This window comes from Crocodylus siamensis, chromosome 1 (assembly GCF_052110815.1).
Source record: "Crocodylus siamensis isolate JL-2025a chromosome 1, ASM5211081v1, whole genome shotgun sequence".
NCBI classification, from domain to species: Eukaryota; Metazoa; Chordata; order Crocodylia; family Crocodylidae; genus Crocodylus; species Crocodylus siamensis.
In genome coordinates, this window is record NC_143395.1 from 183,948,311 (window position 1) to 183,963,199 (window position 14,889).

The following is a 14,889-nucleotide window of genomic DNA, read 5'->3' on the forward strand; positions in this document are numbered from 1 at the left end:
CAGACTCTTTTAAAAAGCAAGTTTTGAATTTCTAGAACTCCAGACGCCAGAGAAATGAAAATACAAGTGCAGATGCCTTATTGTCAGGCAAATTGTTCAAATGTACACAAATGGGTGACTAGTTTATGTGAATATTGCTGCAAAAAGAGAAAAGAAGGGGAGAAAAATGTTTAAGTCATTTAAAAAAATATTTTTGTGGTGTTGGGTGTTGGAATTGGGAGAAACTGTGGCTGTGATGGCCTGGGGAAATAATGCCTGAAGTAAAATGCGGTAAAATGTGCATAATTAAAGCCATTTCTGGCTTGTGATTTACCTTGGTATTCTTGAACATACCATCAAAGTGACTTAATTCATGCTGTCCAAGTTATGGACCGTATTGATCAAACTTCTACTTGCACAGCAGTATTTGGATTATTCTGCAAATCATCTTCATGGCTGACCATGGGCATTGTCAGCATAGCAGTTATCGCTGGTAACAATAGTAAGATATGCATATATGTGTGAATATATAGGATTTATGTCCATACATATTGTACTTGCATGTACTTTTAAATTTGAGTCTACCAATGTGCAATATTATTTATATGGGGTAAGAAAACAATTGCTCATGTCAGGTGCGCTTACAACTTGTGAATTAATCTTAACCTCTTCTCCCTTCAAGCTATACAGTAGCAGCTGGTCCTCATGGAATCATTTCCAACAGGCAAGAGAGTTTTTTTCCAATATTGAAAATACTGAGGATATGTTTCTACAAACTATGTGCTGGGAGGTGGGCTCATAATCAGTCAGCATAAAGCTACAGCCACCCAAAAGGACTGCCACACTACAGTTTGCTGAAGTAATACATCTTAATAAAAATATTTGTTGCCCACTAGCTGCTAATGAAAAGCTTTGAACAGACAAAAATGCTTGTACTCTACCTTACTGTGATCCATATCTGTCCCTATTTTGCTCTGGAAGTAATAGTTGTAGTGTGCAAAGTAGGTAAGGAAAACAAAAATGGTCTGAATAATATTCTACTAAAGAGTTATGGCCAAGATACACAACTTGGAAATGAATGAGTGTCTATGGGTCTTTTTGCTTGTTGACGCACAAGGGTTTTATATGTATGACATTTTTATTGGTGATAAGAATTACTTAGATAATTTTTTGTTTATCACTGAGAGAAGAGAGGTGCCAGTTAAATCCCATCATGCAATACTGTAACATTCTTAAAGTTGTTAGATATATTAACAAATATGTTGGATGAAATACACACCTGTTTATACAGTGTTTTAAAATGGTAGAGAAAAATCTTTTAGTCCCCTTCAAACAAAAAAAGTAACAAAATTTTACTTTGAGGATGGTAGCTTTACCAGGCTAAGTGAGTTGACAAATGCAACACAAGTTATAAAATGCAATTTTGTATAAGGTAATCTCAGCTGTTAATATGTTAGCATTTTCTTAGCATTATCATACATCTCTGAAGGTCAAGGGTTGAGTCTTTTTACTCTTACTAAAAAAAAGGTTCACACTTCAAAAGTGGCTCTGCTCAGGGACTTCAGCTCTTTATTTCAGAGAAAGTTGTATACTTTACAGTATATAATCATCTTTGTTTCTAGAGAAGTTGATGGGGGACGGGGATCATGGATTAAAATATTTTACTACATGCCAAATGGATTTTATTATCTGAATAATAAATTTAAATGGACGAAGAATTTAACAGCATTTATTTACATGGTACCTTTATTGTGTGATACTGCTGCTTATACTTTACTTTCAGACAAGATCTGAATGGAGAGTAGGCTACATGGTATCCAAAGTCTAACCTGATGCTTTGCTCTCTATTTCAATAGATGCTAGGTTTGGTACCTAGAAATAAATTTCAACAGCAGTTGTAATAATGATAACTCAGTGCATTCTCAGCTGGTCACAAACCTCTGAGACACTCAGTGTGTTACAAATAGAAAGGGGCTGAACATATCTGAAATAGCTGGAATAGTGGTGAACACTGAGTATTTGCTAGCTTGTAAACAATGTAGGCCCCCATATTCCTTTATGCACGTCAGTTTATCAGAATTATTTTTAACTGACCTGGATTGGATTGAATTAGTAAATCAGGGGACAAGTAGAGAAGTGACAGATTGGACTTAGTGAGGTCTCAACCTTCCACTCATTGAGGTTTCTATCTATATCTTAGGCATTTTAATGTAGCCATAACATAGTATCTAGGCAATGAATACAGTATTTAGACTTGTCTTCTATGGTTTCAGCTGCTTATACTCGTATTGAGGATGTTGATCTATATAAGCAGCTGACCTCGGAGAAGGCAAGTCTAAATTCTGCATTCCTTTTTAGATATAATAGTTTTAAATGTATTTGTTCTGCATCAGGAATGTTTTGGGAAAGTGTGGGTTTTGCTGCAGGCTTTGAAGAATGCTTCAGGATCCCTGATTAGCTCAGGAGTTCACAAAAGAAAAATGAGCCCCTGAGATACTAGGCGGTCATCCATGATGGCTTTACACATTAGGTCCTTAAATCAGAACTCATATCAAGTGAAGAGTCAGATGAAGGTTCAGAGCTCTCATATGATATGGTCTCAGTTACTATCTTTTTGTCAAATGCTCAGCAAATATGAAGGCTTTGGGCCATTTCCTTCGTTGTAATAAATTGATGTAGACTTAAATGGAGCTTTGCCAATTTAGAAGAGCAGAGAATATAACCCAATATGCTCTTTAACAGAAGAAATCTTGTAAGTAATCTACTTTTGCAGATAAAAATAAAACATGCTTTGCATTAATATAGGCATTATAGAGGAAGATAATTTAGTTATTGAAATCCATTCTGCAGAAGAGGCTTCTCCATTCAAGCCTAAATCTTTGGAAAAGATCCAGCTCAGGAATAGTAACTTTGGTTTCATAGAATCATAACAAATTAGGGTTGGAAGAGACCTCAGGAGGTCATCTATTCCAACCTCCTGCTGAAAGCAGGGCCATCCCCAACTAGATCATCCCAACCAAGGCTTTTTCTAGCCAGGTCTTAAAACTCTCCAAGGATGGAGATTCTACAACTTCTCTGGGTAGCCTGTTCCAGTGCTTTACTATCCTTCTAGTGAGAAAGTTCTTCCTAATATCCAGCCTAAATGTCCTTGCTGCAAGTTGAGACCATTGCTCCTTGTCCTGTCATCTGCCACCACTGACAACAGTCTAGCTTAGCGGTGCACTGATAGAGATTTTTTGAGCCAATGCCAATGGCCAATTTTTAACAAGCCATATTGGCCAATATGCATATGATTGCCAGTATGCAACCAGGCAGCTTGGAGAGCAGCGTTTGGCTGGTAAGTCTGTTGTGGGGGAAGGGGCATGGTGGGGAAATCAAGGTCCTCACAGTGAGGGAGGGAGTGAGGCTGGGACAGAGGCAGGGGCAGGTGCTGCACAGCTAGGGTGGAGCACAGGATGAAACTGTGAGCAGCTTGTCCCAGGGGCACGGGTGGGGGGCACCTGCTTCTGCTACATGCACCCCGGGAGGGCATGGGGGGTATGTGCCCTTGGATATAAACGTGGTGTGGGGGTGGGCTTCTACTGCAGGCTGGGGCTGGGGCAGCACTGAGCTTTTCTCAGTGGAGGGCTGGGCCAGGCTGTTCTTGGGGTGGGTGGTGGGGGCACTGGGAGGACGGGTACCTGGGGAGGGGACCTACAGCCATCCCAAAATTTGCTGTAGCCTCCCTCCCTCCCTGAGTGCAACTCTGGCCCAACTCCCTTGCCAGGAAGAGCCTAGCACTGCGCCCCAGCCTGCAGCTGCAGCCTTCCCTTGCCCCTTCAGGTAGTTGAAGGCTGCTATTAAACCCCTTCTCAGTCTTCTCAGAATAGCATTTTGCCCAATTTCCTCAGACTCTCCTCAGAAGTTATATGCCCCAGCCCTCTAACTATTTTTGTTGCCCTCCACTGGACTCTCTCCAACTTGTCCAGGTTATTTCTGTAGTGGGCCCAAAACTGGACATAGTACTCCAGATGTGGCCTCACCACTGCTGAATAGAGGGGAAGAATCACTTTCCTTGATCTGCTGGCAACACACCTACCAATGCAGCCCAGTATGCTGTTAGCCTTCTTGGCAACAAGGGCACAACTCTTGGCTATTATTCAGCTTATTGTTCACTGTAACCCCCCAGGTCCTTTTCTGCAGAACTGTTGCCCAGCCAGTCAGCCTCCAGCCTTTATCGGTGTATGGGATTGTTCCATCGTAAGTGCAGGACTTTGCACTTGTCCTTATTGAACCTCATGAGATTTCCTGAAGGTCTAATCACAAACAGGGCATGTCCATGGTATTATTGGCCTCTCCAATTTTGTGTCTAGATTAGATGCTAACAGTGCAGTAGCCTAATAATACTGCATAGTAGCACATCACAGCACAAACAATGCTAATATGCTACTGCACAGTATTATTAGGCTACTGTAAAGTACCATCACTTAAAAAGTGTTTGCTGGTCCTACTTCGTAGAAACTCCAGTTGCTATGCATTTATTTAGTTCTTGATTATACGCATACTAAATTAAATGTGCGGTATCCACTGCACATTAATGAATGTGCAGACATGCCCAGGTAATAGGATACTTGGATGGATGGCCAAAGAAGGAGTAAAATGCTACCAGATTATTAGAACTACACAACTAGTCCTGAAATAAACTTCATCTTGCCCTCTGTGTGTCAGGGTTATTTCATTTATTTATTTCATTAATTTATTGAAATGACGAAAAGTTTATCCATGGGACTAGCTGGAAAAATTTCATGATACCACTGGGTATTATTATGATATAAGAACTGCATGAGCTATTTAGAACTCCGGAAAACAAGGCTGGAAGCATTACAGGCAGTAAGGCTTGTGAGTGGAAATGTGGGTGTGCTAGTGGAGTTTATGAGTGGGGGAGAGAAATTTGGGATAATATTACTTTGTTGACTGAATTAGCCACTAAATCCCATGAATTTGGTAGTAAATAACTGTTTTTGCTGGGACCAAGCTGATTGAAATTGTGAGATCAGTGAGCTAGAGAACAGTTTCCCATGGAAAGTGAGAGGAAGGAGAGTTACCTGCTCCTCTTAACACTGTATTGGATAAAGCAGTTGCAAATTCTCTGCATGGAAAAATCATGCATTGGCAGGAGAATGGAATAAGTTACATAATAGCAATCTAATTTCCATGACAGTGAATGATTCCATTATATAGTGTTATTCTGGTTAGGTTCCCTGGACTTCATTTATTTTACCTAAATCTGGGAGTATGCAGTAGGTAGGTTCAGTGTATTACCATTTTGGCTTAAGTTTATCAAAATGAGCAGTGTACACATATTATAATGACTGTACACATAAATCAGATGTATAGCTGTTCACTTATCTCTGAATATTTAGGCCTTTAATTTAGTACCCATCTTTAGAAAAGAGAAAAAGGAGGACCTGCACAATTATAGACCAGTCAGTTTAACTTTGATACCTGGAAAGATACTGGAACAGCTTATTAAGTTATCAGTATATAAGTATCTAATGGATAATAAAGAAATAAAAACAGTAAACCCATCAAGAACAGGTCACGTTGAGCCAATCTAGTGTTTTCTTTTGACCTGGCATAGTGGGTAAGGGAGAGACAGTAAATGTGATGCATCTTGACATGAGACAGGATTTTGATACCATCCCACATGAAATGTTCATAAGCATTTAGGGAGTTATGATCTAAATCAGAAGTTGGGTGCATGACCAAGTCAAAAACTGCACTCAAAGGGGTATAGTGATGGAATGATGTTCTAACTATGATGGTCTGGGATATATGTAAGGAAGGATTTTTGGGTGATATCTTTTATTGGACCAACTGGATGGTTGGGAGAGAGCTCCCCAAACTACCCAAAATGCAACCCTATGAAGAAGGGTACCTGCCCAAAAGCTTGTCTAAGATCCTCAGAGGAAGGGTAGCTCATGCCCATAAGATCTTCCAAATATACAGGTAGCTTAATAAAAGATAACACCCTAAGTTCCTTGCCTCACAAAATAGTTGTCGCTAGTTTGCGCTCAAGCTAGAAGGTCATTTAAAATGGGGACTTATAAGGGTCGCTCCTGGGCACAGTTCTACTCAATATGTCTGGTAATGGAAGAGCAAGTCCACTTTTAGAAGTTGCTGATAATTTGAATCTGAGAGAGATGATGAGAACTTTGAAGGACAGGATTAAAAATAAAATTAACTTGATGAATTGGAGAAAATGGCCTGATATCCACAAGATGAAATTCAGTAATGGCAAATCCAAAGTATGGCAGACAAGGTTCTTTGGGTACTACACTACAAATCCAAAGTACTACACTTTAGAGGAAAAAAGAAAGTAAATATAAGAAGGCTAAATGGCACTGTTACAAAACTATATGATGAGTACATTAGATCATAAATTGATTATGAGATGACAATGAAGTCTGTTTGCAAAAAAAGCAAATCTTCTGTGATATATTAATAGAGTGCTGCTTTTGAGATACTGGAGGCACTGAGACTGTATTTATCTGAGATGTGGTATGGGATGTGGACTCATTTGTGTAACCTCTGTAGGAAAGTTGAAAGAAATGGGTTTGTTTGGTCTAAAAGCCAAAGACTTATGGGAGGTACAAATCTTCTAATACAGTTTTTTTCCATGGGTACATATAGCGTTACACTTAAATTGACCTAAGTAGGATTATAGGAAAGTAGGGCTGGAAGGGACCTCATACAGTCATCTAATTCAGTTCCCTGTTCAAGACAGGATCATCCCTGACTAAAACATCCCAGCCAAGTATACATAACCTGCTTTCGAAAGTTTCCAAGGATGGACATTCCACGATTTCTCTAGGTAGCCTGATCCAATGCTTGACTGCCCTTATAGCCAGAAAGTTCCTCCTAGTCTTCAACTTGACTTTCCTCTGCTGCAACTTGAGGCAATTGCTCCTAGTCCTGTCTGCTGTGGCCACAGAGAAAAGCCCATCTCTATCCCCTCTATCACCCTTCAGCTATTTGAAGACTGTTGTCAAATCCCGCCTCAGTCTTCTCTTCTCCAGACTATATAACCCTACTTTTTCAGTCTTTTCCTCATAAGTCTTGTCTCCTAGGTCCCTGATCACTTGTGTTGCCTTGTGCTGGACTCTTTCCAAACTGTCCACATCCTTCTTGAAGTACAGGGCCCAAAACTGACAAAATACTCCAGGTTAGGCCTCACTAGTGCTGAATAGAGGAAGAATCACTTCCCTTGATTTGCAAGTGATGCTTCTGTTAATACAACTGAGAATGCTGTTGGCTTTTTTTGCAACAAGGGCATCCTGTTAGCTTATATTCAGCTTATGGTCCACTGTAACCCTTGGGTCGTTCTATGCAATACTGCAATGTAGCCAGACATTTACCAGCTTGTATTTGCACATGTGGATATTCCATGTCAATAAAGGACTTTGCATTTGTCCTTGTTAAACCTCATCTCATTTATTGCAGGCCATCCAATCTATCCAGGTCATTCTGGATCCTAGCCCTGCCCTCCAGAGTGTCTGCAATTCCATCCAATTTGGTGTCATCTGCAAATGTGCCAAGCATGCACTCAATCCTATCCTCTAAATCATTTATGAAGGTGTTGAACAATACCAGACCACGTATCTCACATGATACCTCCTCCATCTAGCCACTGAGTCATTAATGACTGCTGAGTACAATGTCCCAACCAGTTATGTATCCGCCTTACAGTGCTTTTGTCTAGTTTATATTTCCTTAGCTTGTTAATAAAGATGTTGTAGGAAACAGCACCAAAATCCTTGCTAAAGCATGGTATACCATGTCCACTGCTCTCCCTTTATGCACAGAGCCTGTCATTTTATTCTAGAAGGAAATCAGATTGGTTAGACATGACTTGCTCTTGGCAAATCCATGCTGATCACTTTGTTCTCCTCTAGGTACTTCACAGTGGATTCTTGTAGGACTTGTTCCATAATCTTTCTGGGTACAGAGGTCAGGCTGGGTGGTCTGTAGTTCCCCAGATCTTCCCCTTTTTAAAGTTGGGCTCTGTTTACCCTTTTCCAATCATATGGGACCTCACCTGTAATGTCTGTCCCTAGCCTTGAGGTCCTTTCCAGCCCTGCATGTCTATGATATAATAATATGCAATATTTTTAAAAATATTTTGATATCCCAGAAAAGGCTCAGAACTGACATAATTTTAGCAGTCTTGCTTTATGAAGAAACATTAAATGAATTAATTTCTGAAGATGTGTGATGATGTATGTAAGACGTCAATAAATGTACTTGGGAAAACTTTATTCTAAGTAATGAGGCTGTGAAGCAAAACTAGTTATCAAAGGGCATTGATTATCTATCTTGTCTAGTTGAAACTGGCATTGTGATAAGTGCTAAGCAAAGAATTTGAATTGTAGCTTTGCACACAAGAAAATCTAGACACATTTTCCTGAAGTGTTAATCTCCCAACAGCCTAAACACTCATAGCATAAACAGATGCTATGGGTATTTCTGTGTCAAGGAAGCTGCCTCATTGTTCTGGATCAAAACTTCCCTGAGGCAGCCTGAGGGTAGCAGTTGTCCAAATGTATCTGCATTGACACCTTTCCAATGGCTGCCCTGTCATCGCTGATCTTTTGATATATGGTTTGGATGTATGTATCCCATTTGTAATATGTGCAGTATATATTTTGATGTACAAGGTTACAGGCAACTCTGCTGTTACTAAATACCATCTCACTTTTGTGGTGGATACTTCTTACCCTACCAAGACTTGGAAGTCAAAGAGAAATGAAAAAGAATGTAGCAAAGAAACTTGCAGTCGTTCTTCAAATGTTGCCCCTGAAAGCAAGCCATGTTCTCATGGATTACAGGGTCCACAGCTGCAAGCTGAAATGAGAAGAGCCCCTGAAGGACTTGTCAAGAGTTTGTAGCTCTCTAGTGCTGCAGAATATCCCTCTATCTATTTTTTGCCCACTGCCCTTTCAACACAGACAGCCCTCAGCTTCTCAATTTCCCTTTGATAATTCTGGCTCTTCAAACAGCCCTTCAGGTTGGTTGGACTCCATGTCCCCAGAGGTAACGAACAGTAAGGGCAGTAATGAACAACCTGTGCACTTGGGAAACAGCTGCCTGTTCCTCTGTTTCTAACTTGCTGATATGCCAGCCCTCCTCTTGACTACAGCTCTTGGATACAGAGGGTGTAAAGGCTAATTTACTCTGTCCTTCACTCAGGCATTTCTGAACAAACACCTTCATTGGTGTAGCTCTAGTCTCTGCAGCTGGCAAGAATGCTGGTTCACCATTAGAGGAATTTCCAGCATGCTCTTAAACTCTACACAGAGTGAATCTAGACAACACCTTCATAATGGGACCGATCTGTCCTAATGCTCTCATTATTTCTGCCAATCTGTGGTATAACTCCATAGATGGCAATAGCATTAAACAAAGGCCATATGTGTCCTCTTCAGTATCCTTTTAACAGCAGTGAGAGTTTAAAGGAAAACATTGGTGTACATAAGACCCATTTTATACAGGCTGCTTTGAGAAGGTTTTTCATGGATTCTCTTTTCTTCATAGTGGAAGCCAAATCCTGACTCAGTCCTGAACTTAACAGTCACAGTATGAAATTTTACTGTGCATGAGCACAGCTCCAAATTACAGGTAGCTGAGACAATGTTGAATATGTCTTAAAATTGTCAGTTTTCACCCATAGAAACCATGTTCAGGCATTAAGCATTCAGATGGATGCCTAATTAAACCCACACTTTCTCCTTAGACAGGTGAGGAACTTATTTGAGTGCCATCTGCAAACGAGGAGGCCTTCTTCTTTTAAAGGACTCCAGGTACAAGGTTTGTCTGGAGAAATCATTGGATGACCACTCTTACAGGTCCATGCAGGAGGAAGGGATAGCCATATACTCTCTACTTTCTACCCTTTCATTTCTTTGAAAATACATAATTGAGACCCTATGTACTATGCAGAAAGAGTATTTTGTTTACCTCTCTCTTTCATTTCACATACAGAAGCATGATACAATCTGAAAATAGGCTAAAGACACGTTACAGTTAATGTGTTGTGACTGTTACTTACTTCACTGTTATTTTACCTTCCCCAAATCTTGTTTTATGCTCCTGGTGGCATCTGTCATACATGTGAATTGCAAATACTTTGGGACAGGAACCATGTTTTTGTTAAATTTAAAGTAAAATAAAGTCCCATTTCCTGGATGGGAGTCTTGAATGGGACCTCCAAGCATCATTAGAATCCAGGCAATTAGTAAGGGAAAAATTGAAAGGGTAACCTTCGAATTGCACTTGCAAGGAATTAGTAATGTCATGTTGCTAAAGTTAAAAAACAAACTATAAAAATGATAATTCTACTTGCACTTGCATTTATAAGCATTGTTTTGTTGTAAGCATAGTTTTACAGAAGGGATTATTGGAGGTCTTGGAGGATAGTTATTGTTGGCTCTCAGACCTGGTTAAAGGAAGTGGTATATTGCATCTTCAACAGACTTTCTCCTTAGAGAATGTTTAGTAGCAGTTAAATAGGCATTTACTGAACCAAAACATTGTAACCAGTCTAACCAGAATTTTGTTGAGATTTAAGTTGCTCAGTTTTCACTGGGTTGGTCTTTCTCATGTTGCCATTTCCCCAGTCATGACAGATTCTTATAGGAATAACTTAATCCTTCCACCCCAAATAGTCGAGCCTAAAGAAAGAAGAAAGAGTAAATGCCCAATTTTATTTTCCTTTGTCTGTCACCTTTAATGGAAGTCCTTTGTGTGAAACTGACCCTGATTTTGCCCCAATTTACTGAAATTAAACAGATACCTATTTATAATCCCCTTGACTGTAACCAATAATACATTTTATCCCTCGGGTTGCAAAAACAAATAACCGCTAGAGAAATGTGATTTACAAAAATAAGAGTGTATAGAAATGGAAACACTGTCTGCCTGCATTAGGTTAACAAAGATACATGAAGCAAGCACAGTGAATGGATTAAAAACAATAATGTTTATTACATTTTATTATGGTACCTGTAGTTGTTGTAAGCCATAGCTATAACCATGCAATTCTGCCGCACTCTTTTATCTTCTGTGTGTAATGCTCTCTCCCTTATGGTTTATGTAATAAATGTGCTGCCAACAATTCTGTTAAGTTTAATTAACAAAGTAGTAAGTAAAATACAGGTTCCTTCATTGTCATGATTAAATTTTATATGCACAATAGGTGCTTGGAAGAATGCCACTTAACTAACATTTCACATAAGAGAGAAAGTCAAAGTGGAAATTCCAAATGTTTTTAAGTTGATGGTATATAGTGTACAGATACAACCAAAATATTATTCCTTTACCCTTTTGTGGTTAGCAGTCAACATTTATAATACCTACTGAGAAAACAATGCCTAACTACTCAATACCTAACTATCCCAAGAGCTGCAACCATTTTACGTGAGAGTCTAACAGGGTTCTGAGAATCTGAGGACCATAGACATTAGGGCTGGAAGGGACCTCGGAAGATCATCAGAAGGACCATTTCAGATATGCAGCTAAAACCATGGCAGGATCTAATGCATGAACCACACACTTGTGCTTCCTGCCACATGTGCATGGAAGGTAGCATGATTATGGGATCAAGTAGCAAATCCCATCTTCTCTTATTGCTGGTGCAGGGGGAGCCTGTGATCATGATCCTGGGCTGTCCCTGCACTGGCAAGTAGCAAATTCCCATGTCTGGAAACCCCATCAGTTGACAGGGCTTCCAGCCACAGGGATATACCATATGCTTGCATGGCTGGGAGCCCTGTCTGCTGATCTGGGTTCCTAGCTGTATAGGCATACCATGTGCAGGGGCGCATCATGCAGCTGGGAGTTCCATCAGCTGATTTAACTGGCCCACTATTGAACCTTTTTGGTACTGTAGGCAGGAGTAGTGTAACTAGGACTGGCAAATGAGGTACCAGTTTCGGGTGCTGATGTAGAGGAGAGATTTAGAATCTCTGGCATTCAGCATCCTCCCCGCACCACGCTGGTAGTCGCCCTCTTTCACCCTCCATTGCTCAGCACCTCTCCTCCCTCTCCTTCCCTGACACTGTTCTCTGTTATCTGTGCCTCCAGAGCCAAAATTCTTACTTATACCTCTGACAGGTAGTGTTCTCTGAATGGGTGTGTAGATAAATGTAATGGGCAGGACTCCAATCTGGTGCAATACAGAGAAATGTGCACATGTGGTCAGAGATGGATAAGACACACAGAAACCAAGATGCTCAATTGTCAGGCAAACATGAAAGAAACCGAAGGAAGCATAGAATCAAAGGAAAAGGATGGGGTGGATCCTTAGGTGACATTAAGTAGGGTTACATCAGTTCTACTAAGTTAAGATCACTCATTTATAACAATAGGCATCAAACACTGCATGAAATGTGGCATAAAATGAATAGCTGCTTTTTCAGTAAATATTTTAAAATGTTTTTCAAAGACAAGTGAGTAGGTGAGACTGAGCTGGCAAACATTGTATATGAAATTTAGAGAGGTGCAATTTATGTTGGACTATCATCTTATGTGGCTTGTGTCACTATATTACCTTAGCATCTACGAGAATAGTATGAAAAGCTGAAAAAGAGCCAGCAGTGTGATGCTGTTGCAAGAAAAAAAAAAAGGGAAATGCAATTTTGAGTTAAATTAACAGAAACGTTATATGCAAAATATGGGAGGTGATAATAAGCTAGACCTCAGCTGGAGTACTGTGTTCTGTTCCGAGTGCTGCATTTTAAGAAGGATGCAGAGAAAGTGAAAAGGATCCAGGGGCAAACAACAAAGATGATAAGAGAACTGGGAATTCAAACTGCATGAGAAAAAGGCTGAAGGAACTAGAAATGTTTAGTTTGGAGAAAAGGACATTTAGTGTGGACATAACAGGTTTCAAATATTTGAAAGATCGCCATACAAAAGATGGAGAAAAATTGTTTTCCCTTGTCATGGAGGGTAGGACAAGAGGCAATGTGTTTTAAGCTACAGGCAAGCAAATTTGATTAAATCTTAGTTTCTAGCCTTAAAAACAGTAGGTAATAGAACAAGCTGCCAAGGGAATTGTGAAATCTTTCTTATTGGAGGTTTCCAAGAAGGAGGCTGCATAAGCCAAGAACAGTGAATTCTGAATCTGTGCCAGCTGAAACACTATATGACTCCTCTGGTCCCTTCAAATGCTTTGATTCTATGAAAACTTCTCAGACGTTACAATTTGTCTGCAGTGGCATGATTTTCAACAAAAGATGCAACATTCTACATTTTAGTTCTTTGCAAATGTTGGCAACTTGCAAGCTTAAAAGATAACCCAAAGTTGCATCATAAACTTGAGTCACTTGTGTACCTCTTCAAGTGTCCTAACTCCAAGATTCCTTTCCATCTTCTTTGGAGTGCAGCATCCACACAGATATTAAAATCACACAGTACATTTTGAGAACATGGGACTTACAGATGTGAGCCATTTGTGGAGTTGTGCCATCATCATATGGCCATATATGGATCTTTTGCTGGTGTCACAGAAGTATAAAACCAGTAGACCTTTTACACAGGCGATTGGAATCTAAATCCTTTCTTATTTTGCATGCCATGCTGCTCTCCTTGTGGCGCGTGTGTAGATTTCTCCTGAAACCTACTACTTACATCATATCTCTGACATAGTTTCCACATTTTCTTAGAATTACTCTAACTTTATTTCCCCTATAAAATCAGTTTTTGAGAAGTATTCCTAGATTCATAGGATCTGAAAAGGACCTTAGAGTTCATGTAGTTCAACTGCTGTTGGAGTCAGAATTCAATGTTTCTGGTCTGAATCTGGTTCAATAGGACATGTCCAACTAGTAAGCAGTGCCATCAGTTTCCATGGATTTCCACTGCATATGCATGTTTTGGCTAGTGCTTTTGATGATAACATGTAGCTATTCCACACCTAGGGATTAGGCAGATTGTAAGTGTTACACCATGAATCCAAGTTCTGTTAAAGAGCTTAGCACAAACCATATTTTGATCTGCTTGTGGCTCAGTTTCCCTTGCCATACGTCTATCATCTTGCATAGATGAGCTGAGAAGTGCCCAAATAGAAGAGTAGTATTTTCAAGATCCTCTTTGATATTAGAAAAAGACTATTTTAAAAAATAAGGAATACTTTTTAAATTATTTTTTCAAATGATGTTGTTAAAGCCTAATATCTGAAAGATTTTAAATGTGAAGAAAAAATTCTGATCTGAGCTGCACTTAACTTACACCACCTTGACTGAGAGTTTGGCCCCTTGAACCTTTATTTCCTTAGATTCTATTCTGACAGAAGGCGGGGGAGGGGGAGGGGAGAAAGCAACCTATCCCATTTCTGTTTGAAAATATTTAGCTTGAGTGATGTGAAGATTTCAGTAGATCTGTGACAAGATCAAAGACTATAAATTATTTAACAGTGGTTCTACTTTTGTGGAATTATTTAAAGTATCATAATTGCAGCTCAGCTTCCCAGCCTTCATTTTCAAGTCTGGAATTCTGTTGGGAGCTATCATAATCACTGAAGAGTATAATATTACAGGCTGGGTATAAAAATATCTTTTTAATGACTAGCAAATTAGTGAAATGTCTTGACCTGAATCTAGACCAAACAGAAGACAGTGTTTTTATGAAGAAAAAAAAGACTAAATTGTCACCACATTGTTATTCTTGTTGAATTCTCCACTACTTAAAATGTCAGTTGATTAGATAAAATTTGTAACACTGTGCATCTAGGCGAGTGATGAAGGGCTGTGTGTTATATAGTATCTTGGCATTTCTGCACTTTTGTTTTCCTTTTAATCTTAGCATACGCGCTCTGCAACTGAAACTCACAAAAATAAAAGGCTATTCATTTCCTTAATACCATGCAAACAA